The 11,343-nt window shown below is 44.6% G+C and overlaps 1 long non-coding RNA gene across 1 annotated transcript; it reads right to left on the bottom strand.

Annotated features, from left to right (window-relative positions):
* Positions 1 to 5,700: 5,700 nt before the first annotated feature.
* LOC142044707 (uncharacterized) lies at positions 5,701 to 8,941 on the bottom strand. The gene is made up of 3 exons (XR_012654400.1): positions 8,831 to 8,941; positions 6,289 to 6,403; positions 5,701 to 5,837 (listed from the first exon to the last, which is right to left on the bottom strand). It is a non-coding gene; the product is annotated as an uncharacterized LOC142044707 (long non-coding RNA).
* Positions 8,942 to 11,343: the final 2,402 nt, after the last annotated feature.

Consider the following 11,343-nt stretch of genomic DNA (forward strand, 5'->3'; position numbering starts at 1 on the left):
GGGACAGAGACTTTGGGACACAGTGCAGAAGGCATTGCATTTGCCCCATAGTAGCATCAGAGTCCTCCAGCTGATGAATTACTAGGCTGAAAATGCCTAGTAGTGGATTTGGGCCGGAGAACTGAATCTGAAAGCCAACGGAGTTCATGCAACATGGGAGCCATGTGGCCCCAGGGGACAAACCTGTGTAGCTGCCTGAGATCTGAGTTAAGCACCGTGACAGCACCTGGGTTTTGTTCTAGCAAAGTCCACACCTCCAAGAGAGGCTTCTAAATCCTTAGCCAACTGGACAGGTAGCAACAGCCCTGGCTACTGCTGCTGGCAATCACATCCCGAAACGACATGGAATTCAAGCAGGAGACTTTACATTTGGGGATCAAATTCCTGAGGGAATGTAAAATGGCCCCCTCGTGTCTTCTGCACTGGGGAACAGATGAGTCATCCTCGCTGCAGAGCATTGTGCACCGAGCAGGGATGGGATTTTTCAGTGCATTCAGTACTGACCTAATAACTTTCTTATTGCTGTCATGCAGAACAGAAGCAGGCCAGAGCTCACAATTTTTTGCAGCTATTTAAGTAAATGGTGCAAGTAACACCTCATATGTGAAATTTGCAGGAAGTCCGAGGGCATGGGGGTGGATGTCTGAGCCATGGGGAGCAGGGGCCCCGGAGAAGGATTCTTCTTCTCAGCTCCCCTGGCTTTTGTTCTCAAAGATTTAAAACAGGTTTTGCCTAGATAAAACCAAGTGGCTTTTCCCAACTCCCTCATTTTAGTCTATGGTGCTCAAACTGAATGGCCTTTAACGTTGGTCTTTGAATCTTTTAGTGTAGTGATTAAACATGACAGGGATTAAGTCCCTGTCCAATAGCAGCTCACCTGGGTGCGTTGTTGGTTAGATGCAAAGCACAAAGCCAAATGCTCTTAAGCACCCAAGCATACTGCTGTTTCAAAACGTAGCAAGCTCTGTCATGTGTTGTGATTAGGAAGCATTTCTTTTTTTTTTTTTATTGAAGATAGAGTGGAGCATAAAGCTGATAAAAAGAAAGTCCTCCAGAGCAAAAAAATAGATTGTGGACAAAGGTTAGAACAGAAAGTGAAGTTTTTTTATCCTAAGTATTTTTAAATATATATATATATAGGGTATGGTTTAGATATATTTATGAGCTACCTAGTCTAATGGAAAAAGAACTTCAAAATTCATAATTTCCTCAAGTATCCAGACAAGAGACTAAATTACACATACAAGGCAAATCAAATAGAGTTTGACACAAAACCCATTAGCTAATAAAAACATTCTTCTGGTTGCCAAGTTGCCTAAAAATCTCCCAGGAAATGTCAGAAAGAAGGTGCCTGTGTGAGCCATGAAGCCTTTAATTATATCAGCACACAGCATATTTATTCTTGCAGGATTTTTGCCTCAGTGTGGTTTTTTTCCTCCTCCTCATTTTACGTGGGTCTTAAGGTTAACGCACAGTTCATGCATGATTTAAACCGTGTTCTGGAGACAATGTCCTTTGTTTCCTCATTGGCCTTTTCCTATGATGCTAATTACTACAGCAACTGAGTGCTTCACATGGCTTTATTTTCATAACATCTCAAAGAGATTAATAGGTAGCATTACTGTGCTTTACAGATTAACAATAGAAAGTAAAAAATGAAGTAAGTTTATTCATTTATTGAGGGAAAGTGCCATTTCAAGAAAATTAAATTGTCCATTGATGGGTTTTGCTTTTAGCTGGAAACCCCTGCGGGAAGTGTGGTTGTGTCACTCTGGAAGTGTGATGCTTTTGTTTTTTCCTCCAGAAAAATAAAATGAAAATGTTTTCCTTCCACGGGCTTGAATTTAAGAGGAATACATTTGGGGTTTTTGCACTGGCTCCGAATATTTCATTTGAAATCTCTTCTTTTAAAAAGAAATAGAGTCAGTCAGTGGAGCAGAGTCCTTGGCGGGTTGTGTCTCCTAACGTGTATTCTCTGTACAGGGGTTACATGATGCTACATGTCGCGGCGGATGGAATCAAGATTGGGAGCCTGGGTTTCTAAAAAGCAAAGAAAACACATGGATTTATCATATCGTTGATACCTGCAGACATGCCAACAGCCAGGACAAAAATGGGAGTTTCCCTACAGGGCTGGTGCCAGGTACAGGATGAAGAAGGTGGCAGAGAGCAGCCGCCAGCTGCCCTGTGCAGGGTGGCTGAGGCTTTTGGGAGAGCTGGGACACTCTGTCAGGAACTTTCATAGGCATTTCTGGGCAGAAAAGAAAAAAACCAGGAGAGCTCCAATGCCTCTCAGCTCCTGAGCACAGAAGCTTTTGCTTTAATCTTTCTAGTTTTTCTTTGTATAATGTTTTGTACCTCTCCCTCTCTCCTGATGCCGCGTGCTCGCCTTTCTCCACATTCCTCGTTCTCCCCAGGCTTCTGTGCTTCTTGTACCATGTTTTATTTATATGTCGCTCTTCCTACTGCCTTGCTGAACACCAGTCCCTGCTTTGCTCTTTCATGCTCTCACTACTCAGCCAGTCCCAGTTTTCCCTTTCTACTCCCCCTGCATGTTGTTTTCCTCATGGTCTTGCCAGCTTCCAAACTTGTGTCCCCCCCATTTTGCCCTCCTCATCTTCTTTGCCTTTTCATGCTCCAGCTGCTGGTCCTCACCTGCTCCCTGCCTCCCCCAAACCCAGATCAGACTATGCTGATCCCCATCCACTCCACATCTGACTCGGGTGTCTTCTAACACAGTGCTTGGATGGCTCGTTGCTCTTCAGTTTTGGCCGCTGCTCAGCCTGAAGCATCCCAGAGCTGTGGAAGTGCGGCTCTGGGCAAAAGGGAGCAGATCCAGCGTGTGACAGCACTGGCAGTCACTTTGAGGAGACCTTTCTGGGGCCAGAGGGGCTGTGGACATCGGTAAGGCTGCTTGTGGATGAGCAGGATGTGTAAAAACAGGATCCTTCAGCAGGCCTGGGGAGGATGTGGCGGGGCAGAGGGGTAGTGGGGAGGGAGCGTGGGTGGCAGGCAGGTGGGAGACCGCTCCGTTCCTTCGAGGTGGCATTTTAGACAGCCCCGTTATTGTGGCTCCTCTCCAGGGTTTGCTTTTCCCATCCCCTCTGAGGGAGCAAGAGTTAGCGCAGAGGGTGGAAGCTGGACATGGGCAAAGCCTTTGGCGTGCCTGCGTGACCTGGCCGCCGGCACCTGCCTCCTTCACCTTCCCCGCCCCGGCACCCTCCACGCACGGGGCTGCCTCCTCTCTCGGGCAGAAAGGCGGCGTGAGGTGGGTGCCGTTGCGACCTTGCTCTCTTTTTTTTGATGCACAGTGGCATCATCCGGCTAGGATTTTGTGGGGAGGAGGAAAGGATGCTCCAGCCCTTCACAGAATCCCTTGGCATGAGCTGCTGCTGGAGGGAAGCTGCCCTCCAACTGGGAGAGATTTTTCTACACGGGAGGTTATTTGAAATAATGTGAGTGAGCAGGGGTGGTCAGAGCAGTCTTCCAGTTTAGCTGCTGCCTAACCCTAATTTCGAGGTTGTCCGAGGAGGGCTGAAGAAACGGGGAACTGGTGCCTAAACTGAGGGCAAAGCACACTGGAACTGAAAAGGCTGCGCCATAATGAGGAAAGACATCATCTACATGGCAAAGAAACTGTAGTCTGTACTTACTGCTGGACTTCTCTGTACCTTCCTTCTGAAAACTGTTCATCTCTATGGGTTATACAGCTGAGTTAAGTTTAAGGAAACAAAGACTTTGCCCAAAGGTATTCTCCGTCCCAGCAAATGAACAGAAAATATAAAACATGTGGGGCAATCTGAGTTTTAACAGTGGTCAAAAAAAAAAAAAAAAAAAAAGCCTTTACTGTGTATTTTAAAGAGTTTCAAGGACAGCAAAAATCACTGGTGTGATTTAGCTGTATCCAGAGAGCTGATGCAATCCATATCAGTAGGGAGTTGCTTAACACGTCTGGGCAGGGTTCCTGCTGGTGACCCCTGTCTGCTGGACGTCTTTGCAGTGTAATAGGCAATATGTGGGTGTGTTGGGGCCCCTGCTCCAGATTCCTCTCTTTGAGCTTGTCATTTCTGTTTCCCTTGTTTGCTGATGGCCACCAGCTGGGTCCTGCCTTTGGGGCTGGGCTGTCCCACCAAATGAGCATGCACATTTGAGCCCATGGTGCTTCAGAGCCCCAGAAAGTACAGGTAGAAATGGTAGAGGCCTTTCTGATAGCTTCAGTTGGTGTATTTTGCTATTATTTGTATTTCTTTGGGGCTGAGAGGCTACCAAAAGTGGCTTTAAGTCCCCTTGCACTGAGCTTCCCAGGCAAAATAGTCATGAGCATTGAAAATAAAAGTGCCTGTGTCATACCCTCTACAGAGAGAAGTGGGAGGTGAAGACAGCAGATGCCTTGAACACTGCTGCAGTGATGGTCATTGTGGTAAGCAATGGTCCCAGGAAGCCTGTAAGGTTCCTGTAAGTAATCACTGCAGCTTCCCTCTCACAGCTGACCAGAGACTTACTCAGTTTACACTCAGTTTAGGATCCTCCCAAAGCGCTTACAGCCTGTTCTGAACTCCCCCGCATGAATAACCCCCGGCTCCTGCTAAGTGTCCCTACAGTCCAAAAATAATTCATATCTCTATGCTTTCAAAGATCACTGTTGCTGAGGGGAATTCCCCACTGTTTCCTCCTCAGCTTCCTCTTTCCTGCTCTCCCCCTTGCTGGTGAGGATTAGGCTCAACCGCAGCTGACTTTGCTGTCTCACTCCCTGCAACAGGGTGCCAAGCGTTATACGGTGACGCAGCAGCTTTTCCCCCCCATTCCCTCCATTTCCCCTGGCTGCCATCGCTCTCTCAAAGTCCCAGGGCTGCAGTTTCTGCCCAGTGGAGGGAGGTGATAAGGCTTTGAACTTTTGCTGGGGGTTGGCTTACTGCGGTGGGTCTGAAGGGCGCAGCGAGGTCAAGGAGCAGGCGAGGGGCCAAGGGGCCAGCCAAAAGCTCCCAGGTGAACGATGCCAGGCTCACCTTGTTTCCCTCCGAGTTTTGAGCTGGCAGTACGTCCTGCCAGGTCTGGCCCTGCCGCTGGGCTGGCTGCAGTCGTGTTGGGAAGCTTGAGCCTTTCTCCTCATTTTCATTTTTATTTATTTAACCATTTTAAGCAGTTTTGTGGGAATGGAGCTGTAAGATTTTCTTTAATTTTTAAAAGAGTGTGGACTTTCGTTTTCAGAGCTGATTTCTTTGTTGTCAAAATATGTACGTAACCTTGAGATCCCAAAAACCTGTTTTAGGATCTGTGAATGGGCTGCACATGATTCTCTTACAAACTGTCACTTTAAAGCACTTCTCTTTCTTCCACTGGATCTTAATGAACCTCACCCAGAGTGAGGGGTGAACCAATTCAGTGTTTACTAATTTTCTGCATTGGTAAAACAATACAAACCCACCTTTTCTTTTTGCGTGTGGGAGGTAGGAAACAATTATGAAAAAGATGAAAGGATGTATGTCTATGCGTGCATGTGTGCACACATGCTTGTTTTGGTTCAGAATTGGAAGTGATGGCAACTAACGCTGACAAAATGCAAGCATATATTTTACTCCGGTCAGGCTTTTTCATGAGCCTAAAGCACTGTCACAGGACTCTACTGGTTACTGATTTTCAAAAATGCAGTGAAGCTATGATCCCATTGAAATTTCTATGAATTTTAATGGATACAAGTTATTAAGACAGTGGATAAAACCTGAAAGACCTAGCTTTTCTCTTGCCTATTTGAAATACGGTGGTTTGTTATTATTGTTGTCATCCTTGTTGCCAGTCTGAGGTGCTGATGCTGAATTTCAATATTTTTGAAGACTCTCCTGGAAAACAAAATAAAAAGGCTCCTGCATTGGTGTGGACGACTCACATTCCACTCTAATTGGTACATTATAATTTTCCCTCTGGTTTTCAAAAGTACTTTTTAGTTTCTCCAAATCGCTTCATAAATTTACATTCTGGCTTAGCTGTTCTATTTTTCCATTTTAGAAAAGTCAAGTTGGCTTGGCAAAGCAAATTAATTTCCTTCAGATGAGAGGGGTTTTGCTGAAGTCTTAGTCCTTCGAGATACACAGTCCCCTAACTGCTGAGCTGCATTTATTGACACAGATGCAAAGCCGTCTGTCTGGAGGAGTTGCTACTTGTAAAGGCATAGGTAGGGAAGGAAGTATTTCCCCCCTCGTGTTACCTGTGTGTCCAAGGCCAACTGCAAGTCTTTGGGTGGGGTGCCTGCAGGGCAAGCCTAAGGATGAGCAGTGATGGAAGGGATCTTACCTCTGCTTTTCCTTTCAGGTTTCACACACGTGCCTACGCTCTGCCACATTTGCTTTGGTCTTCCCCGGATTAAGTTTTTAACTTGAGCTGCCCATCTCAGCTGAACTTCAAAAAGCTGCAGGAAAGCACATCATCTGTTACAGGGAGCAGGGGTGCAGAACCAAGTGATACGAGAGCACCTGTGCAATTCCAGCTGATGCCATTCCAGAGGCTGAAGAGATCAGACTCATTCTGTTTCTTTTTTTTTTTTTTTTTTTTTTTGTCTTATATTTATACTGTATCCCCCCGGCATCAGCAAAGAAGCTTGAGCTGGAGATGGTCACACAGACGAGCTTGTCCTTTCTGTTTCACTGACTTTCATCATCTGTTCAAAAAGTTTTATACGCTCTGAGCTGCTTAAAGACTTTTGACTTTACAGGTTTTTTTCACTGAAATCCTTGTACCTATCTCTGATTGGCTTGAGAAGTGGTATGCAGACACAGAACCAGATTGTGAAAGGTCTGTGAATAAGTATTTCAACTGCCCGGTGCTGGACAGCAAAGTGTGTCTGTATTTATTTAAATGCCAACCATTCTAAGCACTGTTTCAAAGCTCATATTGCTAATTGCAAAACCTCATCAACTTCCTGTGTACTGGAACAGCCCCTCTACACAAAAAACTAAAAACCAAAGAGCAGATCAGGTTGGTGGTGTTCTCAGCCATATCTGTTTCTGTCAGTATGCGTTGAGGGACCGAAAGAAAGAGGTGCATGAAATTGTTCCCAGGCCGTCCTTGGCTGTGTTTCCCTGCTGCTCTGCCCCACTCTCCCCTTTGGCTGTGCTCAGAGGATGAACTCTTGTGCAGAAATGGGGAAAATCTCAGAGAGAGTGCATGACCCTCAAAACAGTAGCTTGTCCTTTATAGAAGAAAGAACTTCCAGCAAGTAGTGATTTACGTATCTTTAAGGGAAAGGAAAACTACTTGCAAATGCATTACTTTATCTGCAATGGAATTTCAAGTTACTAATGCATGGGCAGAGGCATCAAGTGAATCTTTTCACCTGGGCTTTCGGAAAATGCTGCCCAAGAAAAAATTAGTTGTGTAAAAACTTCTGTCACGCTTAACTCTGCAAGCAGAGTGACTGCGTAATTAGCCACACTAGCTGGGGAGGATGCCACATTAGATCAGGTGAGAGAAGCAGAGTTAAAATAGCACAAAAATAAGAACCGTGGGGCAGAACTAATGCTAGAAACTGCCATCTACACACGCAAAGGAATATCTGTTGCATTTTAAATTCAAGTCATAGCAGACTTCAGAACCTTTGCTATTTTGGAAGAGACAGAAAATCTCTAAAAACATGCTGAAACAAGGAAGAAGGCGGAACATTTCTGGAATACTGAAAACTTGTGTGTGTTGTATTCCATCTCTTTTTGGTCATGAGCCTTTGTTCCTAGGTTGGGCGTTTGGCCCACCTCAAGTCCCTCAATAGGCAGTGGAGAGAAAGGGACTCCTGCTTGGTATCTCCCAAAGTGGTAAAGCAACCCTGCTTGTTCATAAAATCCTTGAGAGCAATGCAGTGGGCCTTACTGAAAATTTTAACACAGAAGATGCTGAAAGAAGTGGGATATTGTGGACACATATTTAGCTAACAGTTGCAAGAGCATTCCAGATGCCTTTAGGAGACCTTGAACAGAATAAACAAGAAGACAAAAAAAGAAAGTTGCCAATTAGAAGAACACAGGTGCGCATTCCACGATAAAGGGAACTTGGCACAAAGAACCTCAATTCGGCAGTTTATCTTGACCAATTAGACTGAGACAAGTTTCGCGTGTTTTAGTTGATATAACCAATTATGTCCTATGTTTATGCGCATGTACAGAGTTAGTATAACCAATTGTATCTTATGTTTATGCGCATGTACAGTGCTGATATAACCAATCATATTTTATGCTTGTGTGCGTGTACAGTGACTTTGCAGAATATGTGACTATAAGTATGTGTGTGTTTTAGCAATAAAGGGTCGTCTGTTCTCTGCTTTCAAGATTACAGGCGTCCATCTACTTCAGTCTCCTCAGGATATGGCACATATGCCAAAACTGGTCCTAATTTTCTATTTCATATTTTCTAAAAAGGCCAAAAAAGATTCCGTTTTAGCCAAGCCACTAAGGAAAAAAATAATGAAATGAATGTATCTGTTCTTACAGTGTGTTTCACAACACAGGAAACTGTCAATAAAAGCAATAAATGGAGTGAGTATGAGTTACCATGCGGGACCGCACAGAGGTGAAAGTGAGACTGGTTAGGGAAATACAGGTGTCGTGGTTTCAGCCCAGCCGGTAACAAAGGACCACACAGCCGCTCGCTCACTCCTCCCGCCCCCCTCCGGTGGGATAGGGGGGAGACGGAGGAGAGAAAAGGAAAAGAAAACCCAAACCGGAACCTCGAGGGTTGAGACAAGGGCAGTTTACTGGGACAACACAAAAAAATAGAAGTTACAACAACAACAACGGTACTAATGAAAGAATATACAAGAAGAGTGATGCACAATGCAACTGCTCACCACCTGGAACCCGACGCTCCGCCACTTCCCCCACCGAAAGTCCAGAGAACTCCCCCCAGCCCGCTCCCCATTTATATCCTGAGCATGATGTCACATGGTATGGAATAGCTCCTTGGCTAGTTCAGGTCAGCTGCCCCGGCTATGCCCCCCCACCTCCCAGGTTCCTGTAAAAAATTAACTTTATCCCAGCTGAACCTAGGACAATAGGGTATCTGTGCTCCTCTCCAGGCGCAGAGACACTATCTCCAGTTTTCACTGGGACAACTGCCGTCTCCTGCTGCCCTTGGTGCTTCCTGGGTTACTCAAGGCTCTTCTGCTTTGCACAGGTGATGAAATTTTCTCTCAGTGGCTTGTGTCAGTTTAATAATCTTTCCTGAAAAGCCTGTGCTCAGAGCTTCTGTCTGTTTTCCCCTGCTAGTTCCCAAGCGGGAGCATCACTCTCTGAAAGTTTGGCTGTTTAGGAACTGAGCTGAACTGTGGGGCTGGTTTTCATTTTTGCGCTGTTGCAAACTCTGTCTCTTTTTGTCTCCCTGTGGCCACATTTAGCTTCTCCTAGTTTTTCCTATTTGCTGGTGCAGTAGAACAGGACCTGCTGCTCCATAACCAGCCAGTTCTGCATCTGCTCCAGCATCCTCTCTGGGACAGTGGGAAGTGCTGGGTCCAGCAGTGAAAGGTCTGTGAAATGGTGGAGCAAGGTAGTTTAAAAGAATCTCATCTGAGGGGAAAAAGTTAGCTCTTGCCCACGCTCAAAGACTGCTTTATGTCCTGCAGCCTACACAGGAAGATAAGCTCCATTAAAATAAATCACAACTTTATTTTTAGCACTTAACATATTCTCTTTTTTCCACGCATATTTCCATTCCCTTTTAATTTGCAACACTCCTGGCCTCGGTTGCCTCCAGCGGGAAGGAACTGCGCCAGGCAGTCGTATGCTGTGGGAAACAATTGCTTTTCACCCTCTGCCTTTCATTTTCAGCAGATGCCCTCCTGCTCGTGTATGATGGCAAATGATGAACAGGGCTCGCTTTCTTTGGTGCCATTCACTATTTTGAACACCTTTATCTTTTCCCTTCTCTGAAGCGAACAGGTTTGATTTTACTATTCATCTAGAAGCTTTTCATGCCTCTAATTATCTTCATTGTCATTTCTGAACTCATTTCATTTCTGCTTTGACCTTCCCAAGGTACCCAGAACTGATCATGATGCGCTAAGTTGGGGTAATAAAAAGTATTTTCAGTATCGCTTCTCTGTTCCATTTTTTTTCCTTTCTAACTATTCCTTGTTTTAGCCCTGCAAGACATCTCCAACAAAGTGCCTACAGTGACACACAAGTGTCTTTATGACTCTTGACAGTTAAATTTAGAAGCCAGAAGACGTAGTTCATATTCTTCCTCTCAGAAGGCACCACCTGGTGTTTGAAAATGCTGCATTCATCTGTGATGGCATCTTGCTTCGTTGGTATCTCCTCCAAGCTCCTCTCAGTTTACTTAAAAGTTTTTACCTCCCACCATTTTCACTCTCCTGTTTCTTTATTCATTTTCAAACTTTCTCAGCAAAAAATCTTTTGTCACTTGACTGCCCAAGACTGTTTTGTAGCTGCATTTTATTTGTCTCCATTCCCAGAGCCTGAGTTTATCCGTACTTGTTACAAGATAACTTGAGCTATCTTGTACTTTTTAGTATTGTCCATTTTTAAAATACTTTAAATCCAGGTCAGATCAAGGCATTACCATGATTTATTAGTGAGTCTGAAAATATTTGGCTTGAGTAGTCCATGCTTATGGCAAAACCACTTCATCAACTAGGCTAAATCACTGAGGTTCACTCGGAAGCACAGGCGCTGATCAGCTCATCCATTACACAGGCTGCAGAAGGCCACGGTGCAGCAAATAATAATAATTGATTGATAATTTGGGGGCTTTTCTTTTTCATTAGACATACTGACCTACAAACAAGGAGAACAGCGTAGCTGAGTATTTCGTGGTTACATCAGCACCACAGGGGCAAATTGGCTGATCAGAAAAGAAGATTCCAAACTTTTTTTTTTTTAATAAAAATGCTTATCCAGGAATTGCTTAAGTGATTCTCATGACCGAAAAATAGTAACAGATTAAAAAATTTAATTATGTATTTTCAAAACATTTGGAAAAAAACCCCAGAAACCCCAGTTTCTTCTCTCTGAATTGCCGGTTTCTGACTTGGGGATTCTGTTTCCAGAGCAACAGTTGATAACATAACAAACACTGAAGGAAGTACGCAAGAGAATTCCCTTTTCTATTTTAGGTGAGAGTTATGTCCCTCCATTATTGCTAAGGAAGTGAGGAGTATTTTGCACTGAAAAGTATTTATCACGCATCTCTGCCTGAAGTACGAAGAGCCTTCACAGCATGTTTGTTACCTGATGTTTGCCAAGAGATGGAGCTGCAGAGTCAGACACCTACCACGTCTGACACCCATAAATCAGGAGTCGTATAATAATAAAACCCTTGGCAGCAAAAGCCTGTAGCCTCTCATAC

Source organism: Buteo buteo, chromosome 25 (assembly GCF_964188355.1).
Source record: "Buteo buteo chromosome 25, bButBut1.hap1.1, whole genome shotgun sequence".
NCBI lineage: Eukaryota > Metazoa > Chordata > Aves > Accipitriformes > Accipitridae > Buteo > Buteo buteo.